Source organism: Hyperolius riggenbachi, chromosome 5 (assembly GCF_040937935.1).
Source record: "Hyperolius riggenbachi isolate aHypRig1 chromosome 5, aHypRig1.pri, whole genome shotgun sequence".
NCBI lineage: Eukaryota > Metazoa > Chordata > Amphibia > Anura > Hyperoliidae > Hyperolius > Hyperolius riggenbachi.
The window spans coordinates 145,796,460-145,818,342 of NC_090650.1; the positions used below are offsets into that span (position 1 = coordinate 145,796,460).

Consider the following 21,883-nt stretch of genomic DNA (forward strand, 5'->3'; position numbering starts at 1 on the left):
TAAGCACGAATGCCCCAGTTAAATCACTGCATCCCTGCGGCAGATGAGTGATTTATTACAGAGTAATAGACCTGCAAAGTTCTAAGACTTTGCAGGTTGCAGATTCTGCTGCCCCGGAGAGGCAGAGATTTGAGCTGTAGCTGTGCCTCTCCACAATCAATCTCCGCAGATCTCTGCCTCCTCCCCGCCCCTCTCAGTGAAAGAAGACTGAGAGGGTCAGGGAGAGGCGGCGATCAGCAGAGATTGACAGCGGAGGAGGCAGAGCTACAGCTCAAAGCTTTGCCTCTTCAAGGAAGTAAAGCCCTGTGAGCCCTGGAGCTTTGCAGGGCTATCTCTCTGTAATAAATCATTCATCTGCATCGGGGATGCAGTGATTCAACTGGGGCATTCATGCTTGAGAGGTTTTTATGACAAAAACAGGGAAAAAAGACAAACTTTAGAGTCTCTTTAGGAAGGAAAGGTTGTCAAACTATTACCCTTTCCCTGAGCCCCTGATTTCCCAATGTCAGCTGAATGTGGGGTATTTTTGCCAAGGACAACTGAAGTGAGAGGGATATGGAGGCTGCCATATTTATTTCCTTTTAAGCAACACCAGTTGCCTGGCTGTCCTGCTGATCATTCCAGCTTCAGTTGTGTCAGAACCAAACACCAGAAACAAGCATGCAGCTAATCTTGTCAGATCTGACAAAAATGTCAGAAACACCTGATCTGCTGCATGCTTGTTCAGGGTCTATAGCTAAAAGTATTAGAGGCAAAAGATCAGCAGAACAGCCTGGCAACGTGTATTACTTAAAAGGAAATAAATATGGCAGCCTCCATACCCCTTTCACTTCAGTTGCCCTTTAACAAAGTTAGGTAATTTAAAAGAAGTACATTTTTTCGGAATCCGACATATTTTGTGGATGTACGCTATTTATGCTTACAACCACAATACGCTTTCAAATTTTCTGATTGGCCCAAAACTTCAAGTCATATGATTGTCCTAACATTTCCGAGTCTCAGTATTGCAGCATTTCATGGAATTCCAATATCTGCACTCCAATTTCCGATTACCATTTTCCACTGTGGAATGCTGATCTCCGTTCAGAAACTCTGAAATAAAAACTTCCACGGAATTTGGAAGCTCATCCCTAGTAGTAGTGGTGGTGTCACTATTTACTGTTTGATCACCACTGGCACTGATCATTTCTGTTGCTTTATCAAAGACAAATAAAATGACACACACATCCGAGATCTAGCTATTCTTGAGGGGTGAAGAACCCAAGCTCCACAGAGCAATAACACTCTACTTAGTCAGTCAAGAAATGAGAGTCAATGGGTATCATTCATAAAGCATTTCCGCATGCGGAAATGCTTAACACCGGTGACTTTCCCGACCACTCAGCATAAGCCCCATTCATAAAGGCTCTTTCCGCATGAAAAGGTGACAGAGCGATACATTTCCGCCTTGTGCGGAGTTTTTCTAGATTAATCTAGAAAAAGTAACAAACACATCCATTCATAAAGATTAGAGCAAGCGGTATCCGGAAGGAAAATACCGCTTGCTCGACAGTAGCGATAGGCGGGCGGAATACATATAAATGAATGGGAGGGACCTCCCAAGCAGCATCAGACAGAGCAGCGCAGGGAGGGAATCGGGCAGCTTTTAAGTTTCCGCATGTCTTCCGCCACGCTGCCGCCAGCTTCCTCCAGAAAACCTCCGCACTTCTTCCGCAACAGGCAGACTTCTTTATGAATGCCCACCCAGAAGTCTTAATTACCGGTTGCGGAGAAGAACGGTGTTTTCCCGCACTACCGACAGCCTGTTTATGAATGATACCCAATGTATACAACTAAATTCTATTGCATGTCACACATTAGGAAAATTGTATTGTCAGTAACTGCTAAAATAGTTGGCTTTATAATCGAAAAAAAAGCAAAGCCTGCAACACACAACAGGTAATGCATGCAACCAGGCAGAGGATGTAGTGTTGGAAGTCTCCCTCCATAAGGCTAGGTACACACTAGGCAGAAACGCTAGTGTTGTTGAAAAAGCTAGCATTTTTGTGATATCTGTCACATAACATGGAGCCTTTTCAGCTTGTTCTGTGTTCAGGGCCTCCATATTTTGCTGAAATAAGTAAAAGTGATCTGACCAACGAATCCCCCCCCCCCCCCCAAGCTTCCATTTTGTTTAAAGAAAAAAAATGCTCCAAACCCCATACAATCCTTCACCTGCTTTACCCCCCCCCCCAACATTGCCATACCCCAACAAACCCCAGCAAACACCGATTCCCCCCACCTCCTCTGGTTAAAAGTGCTCCGAGCCCCCCCCCCCCCCCCCCCCCAGCAGTCTCTAAGCGTAAAAATGCTGTAACCTCCCCTCCAGACCCCCAGCCTCTAAAAGTAAAAGTACTCACACCCCCAGTCTCTAAAAGTGCTGACCCCTCCCCCACCCTCTGAAAGTGCTCCGCCCCCCCACCTCTAAAAGTGCTCCTACACCCCCCCCCCCCCCACCCTCCTCCCCCAGCTTCTAAAGGTAAATTGGCTGGATTTTTTAAAAAAAATGTAATAATGGATGCCTATAAATTTACTTTTCATAGGTTGCTACATAATCAAATACACCTTCCCTCCTCAAAAAACAAAAAAAAAATCTTCCAAAGACTATCCTAACTTATGAAAGACAATATAAGACTATTACATATTTGCTGCAGGCTTACCACTGAAATACCTCATGTTTTACCTCACTCTATGCATTTACCTCATGTTTTACCACATGTTTTACCTCATGTTCGGAAATGGAAAAAAATCTTTCAGAATTGATAAAAGAAGAGGACAATACCTCATGAGGCATTTTACCTACAAAAAAATATTTACCTCACATAGCTACCAGAATTGAGCCCAATGTTTCTTAATAGAGAAACAGAGCAACACATTTTTACATGCGTTTTTTTAAATACAATTATGATACTGTATTTTACTCCATTTATTAGGAAAAATAATAATAAGCACAAGCTCACCAAAAACGCATGAAAAATGCAAATGCATATTAAAAAAATGCACGGAAAATGCAAATGCATACAAAAAACACACCAAAAATGCAGCAAAAAAATGAAAACCCCTCAGTGCTGAAAACACATGGTTTTCTGCACTGCCTTGCACTGCCTGTGAGCCAGTCTCAAACTATACTGTGCAAACATGCACCTCTGCTATTTAACCCATTCAGGTTCCGTGGTTTTCACGTGAGAAATGTTCACCTCCCATTCATTAGCCTATAACTTTATCACTACTTATCACAATGTACTGATCTATATCTTGTTTTTTCCACCACCAATTAGGCTTTCTTTGGGGGGTACATTTTGCTAAGAGCCACTTTACTGTAAACGCATTTTAACAGGAAGAATAAGAAAAAAATGGAAAAATTCATTATGTCTCAGTTTTCAGCAATTATAGATTTAAAATAATACATGCCTCCATAATTAAAACTCACGTATTGTATTTGCCCATATGTCCTGGTTATTACACCGTTAAAATTATGTCCCTATCACAATGTATGGCGACAATATTTTATTTGGAAATAAAGGTGCATTTTTTTCATTTTGCATCTATCACTATTAACAAGTTTAAAATAAAAAAAATATAGAAATATTTCATCTTTACATTGATATTTAAAAAGTTTAGACCCTTAGGTAAATATTTACATGTTTGTTTGTTTTTTATTGTAATAGTTCTTTTTTTTATAGTAAACATTTTATTTGGGTAGTTTTGGGAGGGTGGGAGGTAAACAATAGATTTATAATGTAAATGTGTGTTCATTTTAATTTATTTTTAATTTCAGTTGTAGTATTACTTTTTTGCCATGAATTTGTTTACATGACGTCACTCTAAGCGTAACACATGCTTAGAGTGATGCATCGGGGAGGGAACGGCCAGAAAAGGCGCAGCTTCCGAGAGAAGCTGTCGCTTTTTCAGCGGGGGAGAGGAATCAGTGATCGGGCACCATAGCCCGATACATTGATTCCCTGGCTACCGAATCCGTGGCCGGGAGTGCGCGTGCACGCGCGCGATCGGCCGCGGTAGCGCGCATGGTTCCTGGACGTAGTTTCTACGTCCAGGAACCAAAATAGGTTAATGACTACTACAGTTACAAAATTAATTGAACAATCTCCATGGCAGCAACGTTTTAGCAGTAAAAGTGGTTCAAAAACACAGCTATACAATAATTCCTGCCTGTCAGACCTTGCATGTACAATTCTAACAACCATTACATGCTATAGAATGTACAGTACTTTACACAAAACAGAAATTGGTTGATCTCACGTATAACCATCTCCTCTGCACAAGACTAACATAGCAAAGTAGATGTCAGGGCCCTGTTGATCTGAGCATCAACTATAGTTGTGAATTTGCTCCAGGGCATGGGATGGAGTTACCAATGGTGGACACGCACAACCTCCACCAGCCTGTAAAAATATTTTGGCTTTTGCTTCCTGAGTCTCTGACCTTGTTACCTTGTGTCTGCAATTCCTAAACCTCATTCTGTCTCTGCTTCTGTCTGTTCTCTGGAACTTTTTTCATCTGACCTCCTTTTGTTCCTGACTTCCAGATGTTTGTCCTCTGCCTGTCCCAACCTCTGACTAGAATTTAATTTTGATTGAACTCTGCTTGCTGTCTTGTATTGACATGATTGATTGCTGTCTGCCCTTGACCTTGGCTAATGTGACCCCAACTTCAGGTATCAGTCTGTACTCGTTAAGTGGTAACCACTGTTCTATGTCTCACTGGAGGGGAAATACAAAAGGATCAATATCTGGTGGTTACTTAGCAAAAAAATAAATCTGTCACCCACTAGGGGTGGTGGCCCATCATCCCTTATTCAGTGTTCTGATGAAGCCACTTAGACTGCACGCCCTTGAATAGCCTAACCTTAGTGCTAGTGCAGGCATCAAGCATATACCTGAAGAGACCTAACACCAAGTCTCAGCCTGCCAATCTTCTACTGGTATGTCTCCACAATGTTTGCAGCCACTTTGCATAGGCAACCATACAGACGACAATGTACCTATTGTACCAGGGAGCTTGCACATGGGCTTATCTACCCATATCTGTCCAACCAGCTACCATGTAATAATATAACCTGGTCACAGACTAATCTGTAACCTGTGATTTTCCTGATATAGAGAACCAAGAAACAAGGAATTGGTTGGAATTTTTAAGCATGGTAGACTCACTGACCATATATAAGGAAGTTGCAGGTTTATTCCCACAGTTCCTTCAGACCTCTAATGATTTGGGCAGGATTCCTTATTTTAACCTTTTCCAATCCATTTTTGGTCTTAGTAGAGTATTCCTGCAAGGTACTGATGTCAGACACAGTCCACCAAGGAGCATTATGGTTTCCACTAGGAATGCATTCCAACACTTTTATCACTGCTGGCCCCATGCTTTGTTACTGCTCTGCTATGCCACATAATATAAATGTATGCATTTCCAGTCTTCTACTTTATAGTACCCACATTCCACTCCACTTGCTTCACAGTAACTGCATCCCAGTAAGCCTATTTCACATTACCAGCAGTCCAGTGATACAAAACTGTATACTGCTAGAAAAAAACTCTCCCATTAAAAATCACTAAGGCAACATTAACATCCAGCTCTGATACATTTTTCGGGAATAATTAAAAATACTGTCAGCAAGAAAAAGGTTTTTTCCCCCACTACTTCCATTCTATACCTTGCCACTGTTCTAACTCTTGCAGCAGAGCCTCCAGCAGAGCCTCCAGTGGCTCAGTCACCTCTTACAGTACTGATAAAATGGCAAGGTGATCAGTAGGCATTCAATTGGATATCTGCCACCACCAACATGAAGAAAAGACACCCCTGCTGTTCTCTGGCCCTGATGGGTGGACCAAGGGAACATGAAAAAGTCAGGGAATTATGTGGAAGCCTGCCCTATGCTCACCCTATCCAAGGAACACACACATGTGAACACTGGCTATTTACAGTATATCAGTACACATGGTCAGTGTTTGGGTCCAATTTGTAAATGACCTGAACTTGAACTTCAAGTCTATTAGAATATACTATTTTCTTTTCGCAGAGGGCAGTAAAGACATTTTGCAAATAATGATGAAAACTAACCAAACAATTTAACCAGGGGCGTAACTAGCAATCACTGTGCCCCCTGCAAAACTTTGGATGGGGCCCCCCCTTGCTTTTTACACAGGTAAACTGAGAACCAATGTTAATCAATTGGCTAGTGCACACTTGGATATGTTTTCCCCATACAAATAAAAAACAGACAGAAATGAAGCACTGCAGGCATTTTATTTTTTAATTACATTAGCTTCTTTGATAAAACATGCATGATTTCACACATACAGACACACATGGTGTGCAGAAATCGCATACAACATACGACAAACGAGTGTGCTCCCAGCCTCGGCTTATTACGCTTACTTTGTCCATCTGTGATGGCAGTCATCAGAACAATTGTGCAGAGAGCAGAAAGCTTTTTCTCTCCGTGCCCTTAGTTGGCAGTCTCTCAGGAAAGGGAAAATAAACGTCTCCTTCCACGGGGCCCCTGCTGCTTCTGCCCTCCTGCAGCTGTATCCCTTGCAGGGTCTATTGTTACGCCCCTGACTTTAACGTTATCTTCATTTTAATAGCTCAGATACAGTTTAATAACTATATTTTATTAATTTACTTGTGTTTATATTGATGTTCATCAGTTTTAATTATCTCTATTTATAGATAGCATATTCAAACATAATATAGGTGCATTCTAATTTGATTTGCTCTTAATCCAGGCTGATTGCTAATAAGAATTACAGTTTTGACTCCTTATCATACTACCGAGAAAAGGTAAAAAAACCTATTTTAATCATAGAAAAGATAGGGACAAATTTTTGACATTGTCAAAACCCAGATCACATATTTAAAATTACAAAATTAAATAAAATATGCATTTTATCTTATAAGATTTACACACATGTTTTTCTGGTCAATTTGATGATAGCATGATAGTGTTGGTGGTAGTTCCAGAGCAGGTTGGTTTACTTTTTCTTCTCTATTGTTTCTATTGTTTGACTGTTGATATTATTCCATGGGTTCTATTGGGTCTTGTAATCATAGATTGCTGCAAGATTATCTGATTTATGTATAGTCGGTTATACTTATTGTCTATGATGTCTGTTTGTACTACTGATACTTTTCTTGAAATAAAAATCAAGTGAAAGAAAATTTATGCACAAGTTAAAAAAAAAAAAGTAGTTGATGTCAGATCCATTATTTAATAGATTGTATTTCTGAAGTAAAAACACAATAAATGCTTTTGCATTTATCACGCACTCAGTTATGCATGAATTATAATGTCCATGGCACTTTAATTTCAAACATCACTCACTAAATATTATATGACGTTTTCTTCTTTACACTAGTTAATTACTGAAAGTTATATTTCTATTACATGGTTGGCATGCAGCAAATTTGTTGCAATGGGGGTGTGTTGTAATGTTTTATTTGGCTTTCACTTGATCATTTTAAATCGTTCCCTTTGGTTTTGAAGCAGCATATAATTTGCTTGTAAAGTAGCCTGTGAAGAATAATATTTATGGGATGTCAAAGCATAAACAAGAATTTGTATAATTTATCTACAATAATCTTAAATCTGAATAAATGCATTCTTTACACAACCTCAATTACACAGAGGAAAACAGGAAGTCAGAAAATAGATAGAAAGATAGATAGATAGATAGATAGATAGATAGATAGATAGATAGATACTAAAACGCAATTACAGTATACTTTTGGGGTTTAACTTTGCAGGGGTTAAATCTGATTCAGATACCAGTTAATTGTTCAGTATATCCTAAATCAAACTGCTGGACTTCAAATCAACCCATAAACGTATGTAATAGACTGTAACTTGTGTCATCATTACAATAAATAATGCAGGTATTGTTGGATTATGCTATGGTATGTCCTGTTTCCCTTTGAAGGAATATATTGAAGGAAGCCTGGACATTTAAATCTAAAAAGGAGTGTATTAAGCCTGTTATGCTGATCTGTCGATAAATCAGCCATTATTTCTGGTGAGCATGTATTTCTTTTGATGTAAAAGCAGTGGCTGGATGGTGTAATGTTTAAGGGCTCTGCCTCTGACACAGGAGACCAGGGTTCGAATCTCGGCTCTGCCTGTTTAGTAAGCCAGCACCTATTAAGTAGGAGACCTTACGCAAGTCTCCCTAACACTGCTGCTGCCTATAGACCTCGTCCCAGTGGCTGCAGCTATGGCGCTTTGAGTCCGCCAGGAGAAAAGCGCAATATAAATGTTATTTGTCTTCTCTTGTGTGCACAAAGGGTCTCACAAGGTGGTGCTTGGTGAGGGAGACGTATCTTAGAAGAAAAAATGGATTAGCTGTGTTATGTTCCATTTTCTGTGTTTGAGCTATATATAGGAAGAAGGGTAATTGTTGGAGCAAAATTATCTGAAAATACTTACCCTGCTGATCTGTAATTAAATCAGCCACGAACGTTGGTGAGAGTATTTTGCATTACGTGTGATTGGATTGAAAAGTTGAAGAAATTTGGACTGTTGTCTTTTGGCAGGAATTTGGAACTGTTGTCATAGGGGAGTGAGCGATATACAGACATTTTCTATATATGACTGTTAAGGAAGGTGATACCCCCCATTCTGTATAGTGATCCATCCAGATATCATATAAACAAGAAAGAATTGAATCTGCTTAGCAGGAGCGCTCATACCACTTTACAAATATAGATTAACCTCCCTGGCGGTTAATTTATTTTGCCAAATGGGCAAAAATCCTTTTTTTTTTAAATGTTTTTTTTTGTTTCATGTAAAGCTACCAGGGTGGTAGCTACATGAAACACCACTAGAGGGCGCATGTGGCCCTCTAGTGAGATCGTCGCCGGCATCAATAGCAAACAGGGGAGCGCGTATATAACGCGTTCCCCTGTTTGGCTTCTCCTGTCGCCATGGCGACGATCGGCATGACGTCATGGACGTCAGCCGTTGTCCTGACATCAGGCACACTCGATCCAGCCCATAGCGCTGCCCGGAACTCATTGGTCCGGGCAGCGCAGGGCTCTGGCGGGGGGGGCCCTCTTCTGCCGCTGCATGCGGGCGATCGCCGCAGAGCGGCGGCGATCGAGCTGTGCGCGAGGCTAGCAAAGTGCTGGCTGCGCGCACAGCACTTTGAATGGGGCGATTCGCCCCAACAGAGCCTGAGAAATCCTCCCGCCAGGGAGGTTAATGCAGGTATTGTGTCTGCTTTTCTACAAAAAAAAAGTTCACTCACTCTGATAATGTTTTGATCAGCTATCCTATTAGAATCAGCTGGATCAAACAGAGGCGCTATATTTTGTCAATATTTCAAAGATCCAGGCATTTCTATAACTGAACTTATTTAAAAAGATCATCTGGCAATCGATCCATGTATATCTAGCTTTCCCATTTCTTTGCCTGATTGTCATATGGAAGAGTTGTTTCCAGGAAGAGTTGTTTCTTTCTTTTGAAGATTTTTGAGGATGCTCAATTAAAGCAAGGTGTTACTTAAGGTACCCATCAAATGCTGCAGATGGTAATTTTTTTTCTTCATATGAGCTGCTATGTTGCTAGTGATGTCAACAGAATGGACAGATACAAAGTGTATAGGCAAACATGATAAACAGTATTGCATGTTGGCACCAGTAGGCATCCTTTCCCCTTGGTAGACTGCAGATCTTCGACCTCAAAAGTTCATTTTCTCATAATGTGCGATGCACTTAGCCATGAGGGTGAGCCTTGTGACCTCTCTCTGACCCCAACAATAAAGGATAAGATTTGAAAGGGAGATTTTATTGTTATTTTGTCCTTGCTGCCTGTGCCAAATGATTTTGTTAAATCTGAAAATAAGGGATATGAGGAATCAGAAGATAATGGGAGGAGGCCTGTATCATGGTCTTTCAATAACTGGCTACAGGCTTTTTTTTATTTATGCAAGTGTAATGAGAAAAAATTTCCCTTAAAGGTGCCCAAGGATATTTCAGTATCTGGACACTATTTTGAGTGCATGCAAGTTCTTTGGTGGCATGGTGGCATTTAACTATGTCAAGGCCTTTCACCAAGGCTGTTTATGTTTCCACACAGTCGGAGACTAAAGGTGGCCACACACCATACAATTTTTTCAAATATCTGTTCAATTCAAGAACAGCAATTATGTTTTCTGACCGATTGTAACAGTTCAAAAATCTGACCAATGTACCACACACGTGTTCAATTTTTCCCCAATCATGAATTAAATAATTGAAAGGTCAGAAAAAAATGATTGGAACTGTACATCAAGTAATTGATAATCCATCACACACCATACAATTCTTGATAAAGTTGGTCTGAAATTTCCAACATGTCCAATCTCCAAAAATCGAAAAAAAAAAAACCGGGAAATTCAATCGGATTTATTGATCGAAAACAAAGAAAAGCTCTCAATTTTTTGAGACAACTGATCAAAATTATCGAATTGGTGAAAAATTTGATATTTTAATTGTATGGTGTGTGGCCACCTTAAGAACTTACGGCTCAGATTAAACCGTGTGTTGTGCAAAAAGATTTCTTATTAAAGACAAACCTTCACATAGTCCTTTCCTTCCAGTTACAAGAAAAGGCTTACATTACACTTTTACTGATGCCCAGCTGCATATAAATACAAGCATGAGTATGCATTTTGTGCCAGTGCTCACCAAATCAATCTCTGTTTTGAGAAGTCTGCTGTGTCTGATCAGCTAAGGAGAATTTTCTCAAAAGTGTGAAATACGGAGACCAAGTAAACATGCTTCCATGGCGGGATGTCTTCTCAGACTGACAGAAATTGAAACTACTAATAAAAGGTTTCAGTGAAGGTTTTAGATTGCCCGATTTTGAACAAAAGGGCTGTGTTACGGTGGCTAGGGATGCTCAGAAATGTCAATTTCCGATTCCGCAGAAATTCCGATTTCTGCCAATGCCAATTACCAAGTTCACGGATTTCCGATATGTTTCGGATTTCCGAGTAGTTTTTTTTGTTATTGTTTGTATTCTCTGATTGGCCAAATACTTCTGGGTTGACTCTGCATTATCTGATTGGTCCATTGACTTTGAGTTCTGTAACTGGGCTAAAATTACCAATTGCAGTAATTCAGTATTTCCGCAGAAATCCGATTTCCGAGTTCTGTTTTCCGAGTTCTGATCGGAAAGTCGGATTTCTGTTCGAAACTCAAAAATTTCAATTCCGCGAAATCCGAATGAGCATCCTGATGGTGGCAAACTTAAAGTCTGCTTTGGCACATGCTACCATAAATCAGGACAAGTTAGGGAAGGAATTGTAAGAGGGAAGGATTGAGCAACCTTTTTGTTTCCAAACGCCCCTGATGAGTATTTTATACGAAACGCGTTGGACGGAGCTTCAGGACGTGGTCTATAGCTCGTTTATGGATACTATATGCACATTTTAAATGGAAGCATGTGAGTGTACTTCTTTTAAACTCTTTAAATTAAAGCAACAGTTTTACGCTATGGAGACTCCTTTCTACTTAATAGGTTTTGATGCTTGATGGGATATTAACAGTATGGATGTGTAAACCGGCAAGAAGATGTTCTGAGCCTGGAAACACATTATGCGCTGTGGCTTTCCTATAACCTGGCAGCATCTATGGAAGGTGAGGGGCTGGAGATCTTGGTGTTGGTGATGCAGCTTAGTGTTTTGAAGCAGTGGAGGAAACACGGAATAGCTTGTATTTACTAAATGCATCTGCTGTCTGTGGGTTGGCAGGCAGCACAGAGGGTGAGGAGCTTTGATATCTGAGTGTGGAGGGACCACATGAGTTTTCCATTTTCACGTAGTGGAATCATATATGTTTTTACATTATTAATGCATTACCTGGACAACTGCATCTGTATCAATAATGGGGAGTCTCACTTCTTTCGTTGTCGCTATGCATATTTTTTTTTTCTTGCAGATATCAGGTAATGTCAAGTTTTTCCTAGGCCTGTAAAGAAAATGTACTTCATCAGCATGTTCCTATGGTCAGTGGGATTTTATTTTGCTTCAGTGTCTGTCTATGAAAGCTGTTGTACTGTATATGATAACAGCACATACAAGTGAACACTTGAAAATAAAAAAAAACAAGAAACAAGAAAACAATAACACATCCAACCATCATCCCACTAAAGCCATCTCTTTACATCTTCTATATCAGTGTTTCTCAACATTTCATTGGTATGTACCCCTTTTAAAATCCTGTACTCACAAAATACCCCCTAGCATAGTAAACATTATCACAAGTACCCCTTGACAAATATATATTTAATCATTGTACTTGATAATTGGTTCTAAACAATTTCCAAACATTTACTATTGTTTTTATTTAACTAAAACACTAATTTGGTGTTGTTTATATAACATGTATCATTTTCTAAAACTCTAAATTTGTTAGTCTTGGTTAAGTATGTCAATCCCAAATTGACTTTTATCCTGCTGGCGCCTCTGTTCTACATACAAATATGTCAAGCCCAAATACCCCCTGGAACCATCAGAAGTACCCTCTGGGGTACTCGTACCACACGTTGAGAACCTAGGTTCTATATCGCCATTTATGTGGTATGTATATTAGTCTACTTCACTGTAGTCTTGTTGATGATGTGTCATAACTGACCCTAAATGGCTCACACAGTAATGCTTTGGCAATACCAATTGAAAACGTGGTTGTAATTAAGAAAGAGTCGTTTAAGATAGACCCTCAAGTATATTGCTTGATACAGCAAAGTCCCTGGCATCCAGCACTTTGCTTGCTGGTTGCTTGAGCAACCCGCCGAAATAGCACAGAAACGCTCCCTTAAAATACTTACAGAGGCTCCAGCGATGTCTGGCAGTCTCCCTCTATCTCGCCACAGGCTCAGAGTGGCTTTTCAGCTTCCCAGTGCACTGAAGCCGGAGTGTCAGCTGACCCACTTCGGACCTATCAGTCCTTCAGATGCAGGAAGTTGCTAGGAGCCTGCGGGGAGAGAGAGGGAGATGCTTGCAATTGCTGGAGGCTGGTTAAGTATTTCAAAGTCTGCCAGCACCCTCAGAAAGCCCCCTCAAAAGAAGATCTCATTATCCCTCAGGCATGCCGGTTAGTTGAGACTTCCGGTTGCCTGAATTCTGGATAATGGAGATTTCGGAGCTGCCACTCCTCTTATCTCTAAGTAGATTCCTATAAGAAATTGTGGACCTTTTCCCCTTTGAGATAAATGTTTGGAATATTCTGCTTAAGGTCTCAAACCATACCTTGAGTATCTCTATCAGAATGCGTTGTAAGAGTAACAGCAATTCTGAATTTTGGCAGAATTTTAATTTTTATTATTTCAACTCATCCTTAAAAGTCAGGTAATTCCACCTATTTTGTAATTCTTAAAAGATTTTGGGCTGGTTTTTGAAATTGTTCTCATATAAAGCCCAAGAATCATTACGGATCTTAGTACCTTAGTAATTCATATTGAAATGATTACTAGACTTTTGAATATTTTGCATTGAGTACCTGAATTTTTCTACATTGATTTTGTGGTGTAACTTCAAAATTCTCAAATGCCGCTAGTGCTATTCTCACTGAGGTTGCCAAATCTGTAGTTCGTGGCTCCTCAGCCTGGTGTTTGCAATATATCACTAAAAATGTTGTTCTCCTGGAGCTGTTCCCAGCTGGTGGTGGTATTTCTCTGAGAGCAAAATAGGGAGACCTTTAGTTCAAGCAGATAACAAAGGTGTTGTTTGCAGTGAACTGCTTAGAAGTGCATAAAGTCTAACCGCACAATGAGTAGAGCAGAATGCAATACTTTACATGCAATGCATTACACTCTACTTATTGTGCATAAGACTTTACACACATAATTTTTCTTAATGCAATTTAGTGCATACACCTCCTAGATCTATACTCTGTTAAATGCAACATTTGGGTTAATGTAAGGCATGTTCCTGTGAAATATAACAGCAGGGCTGAAACCACCAAATGATGATGTACCAAATGCAGATTGCAGACTTTAGTAGCTGACTTCAGTGGTACCACTGCAAAAGGAGTGTGCCAGAGTTCATATGGAACACAATCTGGGATTAATTACCTTAACAATCAAACATTTTCTGTCAGCTTTAACATGGTCTGAATACTCAGTTTGGGTCTTTTTGGTTTTGAAAATTCAGAAAAGTTGTTTAAATTTCTTTTCTTTCTTTTCTTGTTAAGCAAAGACACTTAAAACAGGGGTGGAGGCACCCAATGCATTGAAGATAGGCTAATAAGCTATTCATCTTATAAACGCGCGTAGCTCAGAGCTGCCTTTATAGGCTGAGGAGGTGTGTCTGATGGAGTGTCAGCTGTGATGTCATCAGCTGACACCTTATTGCAGGAGGTACTGTCAATTCTGGGGGCTAGGCTTTTTCCCTGCCTCTTGGGTATTTAAGGCCAGAGTATTCACTTGCTCGTTGGCCTTGATACTAATCAGTACACTGGTTCTTGGTCCTTATTCTAGTGAGATCGTTGTTTGAGAGCTACATTTCATATATTTCACATCAGCCCAATATATATGTACTCCAGTCAGTTTAGAACTGTGTAATATATATATTGTAATTATAGTAATTATTGTATTTCTGTGTATGATCTGGCAAGTCCACCACTCTGATTAAAGTCTCATTCCTTTGTACCTCAGTCATCTGATACCCGTTATAGAACTCGGCTAGCTTAACGACTTTGTCTTTGTCTCATCCTTGTCTGTGCCTCGTATATCTGATCCTATGTGTATGACGTATGCCTGAATATTGACCTAGCACTTGTCTCTATCCCTTGTACTGTAGTCATCTGATTACCTGTGTAACACTCTTAGCCCATTTTTGACCTAGCTCTACATTAGTCCTTCTGTACCTCGCATTTCTGACTTTCGTGTATGAACCGAGCTTCGACCTGACCTTGATTTATTGTAATTTCTGTGTTTAGGTTAGACCCAACATTACAAATGCATTATTGATGCATATTACAAAATATACTTATGACGTTTTATTTTTTTTACATTTTCTTTTTATGCCATTCAGATCCAGAAATCAGCGTGGAATGTAGCAGGTGGCAGGACAAATTCTGGGAGTACCAAGGGTCTCCGTCATCTTTGGGGCTTTGTTTGGGAAGATATGCTATCTCGCTTCAGCACAAAGAAGAAGTGTGTATTGTACAAATGATGACAATGCAAAATCTCCTACATTTGTTCATCTCTATAAAAGAAATCTTTCCAATGGGAAAACAGTTGATAATAAAAAATTGACAGAGTTTCTAGGCCTTGCTTGTCTGATAAATGTATGAAAAAAGGCTTTTTTTTTAGAGATGCAGGATTGTGATTTAACTGCTGCTTTGAAAGGTATGATGTGACATTTGCAACTACAAATAATGTAGCTTTTTCTCTTTCAACCACACGTAGCAGCACTGGCGCAGTTCAAATAAAAGATGATGAAAACAATTGTCAAGACACTCATCTAACACTCTTGCGGTCTGTCTTTTAAAGTTGAAAATCAAGTTTAAAAAACCTTACAAAGACACTGACATCATTAACATCATTTTTAAACAAGTTTCTAGACAATTTTAAGTATTTTTTAAACTAATTCTGAAAAACAGTATGTGGTATTACAAAAGATATGTATTCATTATTTTTTATATACAACCCTGCCTGGCATCACTAATCCCTGTCAGAACAAGCAAAAGGCATGAAATACTTTATCAGATGTCATACCTACAAAGATATCAAACTTTTTAAGCAGTTTCTTTTTCATTATAATTATAGTTTTACTTTTGAAATTTCAGGAAAGTTTCAAGAGAGCATAACTAATGAGAGCAGTTTTCGGAGACACAGAAAAGGATCTAAAAGGTGATATTTGAAAAGTAATTTTTTTAGATTGTAAGCCCTGGTAGGGTCCTCCCCCTAGTGTTTCTAGCTTGATCATGCAACCTCAGTGTTGGACACACCTCTCATGGACTAGAACAGACTATCTATTTTTAGCAAACACACTGAACTACTGTAACCAAAAACATTTGCATGATCTTGTTTTTTGTTGTGAGTTTCTTGTAGGTCTGCCTTGTATGTTAACCCCATATATCTATTGTGCAGCACTGCTTAATATGGTGGCACTATAAATACAATAAATAATAATAATAATGTATATTGACACATACCTTACTTTCAAAGAAACCAACCTACAGACAAAAGGAATGTGTTGGTGGTGAAGCTGAATGAAAGCAGATAACGCTTACTTGTTAGTCTTTGCCACCAAGAGGAAGGGTCAGAACCTCTGCAAAGTTGTTACTTCCACCAACTGTGCCCCATCTCTCAATAATAAAGTAATGCAGCAGCATGTAACTGTAATATCATCACTTGTTGGTGATGGTGAATGCTATTCTGTTTTTAGTTTGTATTTTCCAGATGACGTGACCAAACCTATGCTTGTAGCGCCATTCAAACCTTTTTGTCGAGCTTCTACTAATCACTTATCAAAATTCATAATGGTTGCTTAGGTTGAGGAACTGCTGGCTAAACATTAAACATGAGCTTCTGGTCTATGATTTTATAAAAACTGTTAAGCTTCGATTTCTTTTTCTTGCTTATTAACGTGCAATTTAATTACTAAGTAGCCTGCAACTACTAAGCAAACTTGTCAGAATTCTATCGGTTTTATTTATGCAGGAAAAGCAGTCATATGTATAGGTTTTAAGTTTTAATGTTCTATGCAAAATTACATTGTAAACTGTAAACTTAGAGTACTTTTTTAAAATATTGCTCTGTGACATCTCAGCATATTCCAAGCAGTGAAACTCATAATTTGATTATTCTAGTTACAAAAAGCCAGAACATTTTTGTTTATCTTAGTGTGTTTGTCTGTGGCCATCACATTTGAAAGATGCTTCTGTGTAAAGACTGGGAACAAGTTAAAACTCACATCATTGCAGTAATTATATATGTACAATTTCTTAATTATTACACATAGATATTATTAATCTAAATATTCATAATCAATACAGTTCTTCTAAAGAAAGAAATAGTTATTGTTAAACCCTATCTAATATAATTTAATACTTTGCAATATATTTAAAAGCTGTTGATGATTTGAGACAGTAAAACATTCTCGTGGGATTGTTTTGGTTCTGGAGAATTGTTGACGTGTTCTGGGTGCAAGGCTGTCTCAGTTAGATGAACACTGAAAGCTGATAATACATGTTTTGGGAACAGGCTTTATAAAAAATATAAAACAAGGGGTTTTCCCAATTAGTTAAAGATGATTCAATGATGCCACCTGGCAGTTTCATAGTCTTATAAAATTAATATTATTAATGTAGACTGTTATGAAATGGTGACATCTTGTGGTGGAAATTATATTTATTTCTTCATCAGAAAAACAAATATATATAGAACATGATTTTATATTATTAAGATTTAATATGCAATTATTTCTTATATGATTAATTGTTTTAAGAATAATTATATAATAAGCTTTATATTAAAATGAGTATATTAGAAGCCCTGTGTATTTCAATAAGCATTACTTTACTATATCTGTAATTCACAGATTGTTTGGGTCAACGTGCCTATTTCTTGTCTGGGAAAGTACAGACACATACCAAAAACTAATTAGCAGAAGGATATATCAGAAATGCGTCATAAATGACATTGTTTAATGTTTTTGGAAGTCAGTGTGTGGGTCAAAAAAGTCAACCAGCAGACAAGATGGCTGGTGACGTCCATTTTTAATTAACTGCGTCAGAAATGACCTGATTAGAATGTGTACACATTGCAAACCTATGTAGATTCTCACAGTTAACAAATTAAGATATTCAAAACTAAAAAGTGTTATGGGTATTTTAGATGTCAAAGATAGCGAGCTACGCATGGAAGCTTTAGCCAATCACAACCTGGGATTCAGGGAAATTCCAGATTAGGCAGCCATATTGCTTCCTATCCCTATAAAAGAAGGAGCTGAAAGCTCATAGTTTGCAGAAGCCCAACAATCTCCTGAGAAGACACATGAGGCAGAAGCTACCTTCCCACAAGTGGTTCTAGATGCTGAATAGATGACTGAGAAGGGGTAATATGCTTAATATTCTGGTGATTTACTTTATTAATTTTTCAGCATTAAGTTCTGTTAAGATGTTAGCAAGAAGTTTTTTTAGAAGCTATTTTTTATGCTATTTCTTTAAGAAGATTACTACAAGTTTTACACAACTATTATATACACAGCTATTGATACAGATGAGACTACTATTGATCTTATTCTACATAACACAACTGTTATTTTCTTTTTTTTGAATGTGCTTAGAAGTGATCGCTTGGCTATAAAGCCTTGATAAGATGGAATACTGTTAGAAGGAAACACTACTTGGAACTGTTCATATTTTGTATATATGCTGTATGATAAGCAAATACATTTTTTTATATAAAATCATATACTGAGTGCTCTGATTCATTTCAAGGTATACCGTCAATCTATAATTACTGTTATAGAGGGTTCAGACCCCGCTTTGCCGGATTTATATGATAGCAACGCTTTAAAGGCTGGTCCTTTACTGAGTTAGCAATCATGAAAAAGGCAAGAACCGCTCAGGTTTTTGACAATCTGATGCAGTGCTTTTTTTTTCTTTTTTTCTTAAATTGGATGTCAATATTTAAAGCGAATTTTTTTAGAATGTGAACACATGGAAAACAACAACACCAACAATAATAGTAATGTAATAACAATAATTTGTTTCTACAACACTGAACAAAATATACTGTGTGGTTTATCGCTGTCTGACATTCACAGGTTGTCATCTAGGACCAGCTTGGAAATGCCAGTTAATCTGCCAGCATCAGTGAATGATTTTCCAACAATACAAAAGTTCTAAATGGTTGGCACCACAATTACAAAAGTGCAAAATGTATTTATCAATAAAGGAAATACACGTTTGCTGTGTAGGCATCAACCTACCATTTCAGGCATTGTGCCATTTTTCAAGCCAGAATAGTCATGGTCATACACAATTTAGCACTTTTATATTTGTGGTACTGACCATTTGAAACTTTATTTTTAAACAAATAAACATTTATTAAAGTTTCAGAAAAGGCAAATACAGGTATACAAAAGTACACATCAACATTTGGATAGGTTGAGTTATGGCAACATTGGCAACAAAAGTAATGGCTGGAAAGTTGCATGTTCATTGGAGAAAAGGTAACATAACAGTGTATATAATATTCTGTTAAGTAGCATGTCTTAAAGAGTAAGGAGACTTACAGAAGAACGACTACAGGTATATGTGCTATAGAGGGCCTATATCGGGAAGTTAATGTCTGATTGCAGATCCAGTTTAAATGTCAGGCATAAACCCATTTGGAACTTTTTCTTTTTGATTATTGGAGGTTGACATTTTGTACATTCATTGATGCCGGCAGATTAACTGGTATTTCCAAGCTGGTCCTAGGATGAGACAACAATAAACTACTCAGTATATTTTGTTCAAAGTTGTAGAAATGAATTATTGCTATTATTTTATTATTGTTGTTGTTAAAAATCAGTTTAAATAATGACATCCAATTTCAGAAAAAATACTGCAACCATTGCACATTAATATGCAAAATAAATGAATAAATAAAGCTTATCATTTTTTGTTTTCTAATATCAGAACAGAAGCTCATGTTTAATGTTTAGCTAGCAGTTCATCAACCTAAGCAACCATCATGCATTTTGATAAGTGATTAGTGTATTATGTACTCTGTTAAAGTTAATGAAAGAACTCTAGTCAGTTTTGCCCAGCAATACTTTATTCAGGTATCACTGGTGTTTGCTTACTTGCATGTTTCTTTTATCTTCATTTGTGATCCTGCAATTATGTAAAACAACACTACTCCATACAGCAGTTGCATGATTGATCTCCTGGGTTATTCAAACGTATGATTTCTCACGCTTCTACTCTTCATCTTTGCCTTCTTTTATAAAATAATTTTTTGTACTTTTCTTTGCAAGCAGGGTCTGTTGGGGTTCCTGGATAAGTTCCAGAATTAATGTAACCTCTTCATCTATATTAACAAGCCATCCTTCCTTTCTCGCCTAATGCTGAGGCACTGGTTTGTTGGAGGCATTAATTTCCTCTGAGACTGCCGGAGCAGCTGGTGGTGGAAGTGACTGCTTGAACAGATGGTACATTGGACCTCTTATAAGAAACGTAAGTATTTGTAAGTATTTTATAAGGTTTATGTGATGACGACTCTAAAATGCAGTGAAGCTGGACCACAAAAATAAATGTTATATCCGAAAGTTGAATTTAAGTTTTTTAGTGTAATGCTACAAATAGAAAACTCTTCATTTAGTGTTAGAATAATAATAAAACATGTTTGCTCATAAAAATACATTTTCTCCAATTGAAAAAAAAAACGATATTTCCAGTGAGGCACAGATCACAATAGCACTGGAGGAAGTATTTCACTATGAGGACGATAAAAACTATAAGAAAATTGTGGAAAGCTTTCTGAGACCTACATCTTTGTATTGCTGTCTGTATTTTTTTGCTTGTTAGTTGCTTTTATTAGCAATTCCCACCAGTATATTGTGGATTTACAGTATTGCATGAAGATAAAGTATCTTTTGGAAATACATGAAGAAACTTTTGGTTCTACCACATTTATCGTACATTAATTGTTGTGGGAGAGCAGATGGAGAGGTTTAGGTTTGATCTCAAAGCTCTTTGACAAAGAAGTAGACTCCAACAATGTATTACATGCAAGTAGTTTTCTTACTCACTCACTCATTCAGAGACTTCTTTACACTTCTATTTTTTGCTCTGGTGATAGCAGTTAATAACCAGACATGATCAGAGCAAAATGTTACATAAGCACTTAATTTAGGCATGTAAGCCAAAACTCCCCTACAGATTAAAACACAGATCCACAATAAACCCAAACAACAAAATCCTGTTAAAAAAAATTGTAGCCCTACTTTAAGGTTTCTTGTTACCCCATCATCCATTCCTCAACAAATATCATACATAAGCCTAATGGTAGGTTGTTCGAGCTAACTAACCTGTGCTTGATTTCTGATAGTTCCAGTAAATAATATAAATAAGATAATCTTTTCATATTTCACAATTCTCAGTAGAAGCAGTCTTAAATTTATGGTCAGTTGCCCAAGGGAGACATAACCAAATATAAATTAGTTCTGTAACTAGTATAAATGATGCATCATAGACTGCTGGGAGAGAACTGTCTCTTAGCCTTCTTTTTATGAGTCTGAGCACCTCAGACTCTTTTGGGTGTAACTGTAAAGCACTGCTGTGAGACTGACCTGAAGATGTTAGTAGGATCACATGAAACACGTTGTCCAATTCAGTGCTTGAATAAATCCATTTTCTTCCAGTAAATACTGGCCTAGTCCTTCAGGAGAGCTAAAACCAACACTGCTTTGTAAGGTCTATATAATGGATTTGGTTGAAATGGCTGAATCATGAAATAAGAAAATAAACTGAATTAACAGTGGTGGGGTATGATTTTGTGACAGCAACTCAGTTAGCTGCCCATGAATAGATTGCATAGAAAATATTTAAGAAAAAGAATGAGAAGGTAGTGCAAAGCTCATCATCAAGGATGCAGGATGAGCTAGCGGTAGGAGAAACAGTAGGGATAAACAGTGTAGGAAGAGGTGAGGACTTGGTACCAGTAGGATCCAGGATACTGAAAAGTACTGTTGCACAGAACTTCACCCACCTGGGTCATCAAAGCAAAACTTTTTATTGTAATTTTGAAATGAATATTAATTTGCTTTGTAAAGCTGTTTTATTTTACAGTGCGGAGGATAATCGTTGTGCTGTGTTTCAAGGACAAAAAGAAATGCACAAACTC

General features: G+C 38.0%; 1 long non-coding RNA gene across 1 annotated transcript in view; it reads right to left on the bottom strand.

Annotated features, from left to right (window-relative positions):
- LOC137517520 (uncharacterized) overlaps positions 1-21,883 on the bottom strand; it is a 76,640-nt gene that overhangs the window by 35,483 nt on the left and 19,274 nt on the right. The window contains exon 3 of the long non-coding RNA XR_011020554.1: positions 11,898-12,006. This is a non-coding gene — a long non-coding RNA (uncharacterized lncRNA). The remainder of the gene's footprint in view (positions 1-11,897; positions 12,007-21,883) is intronic.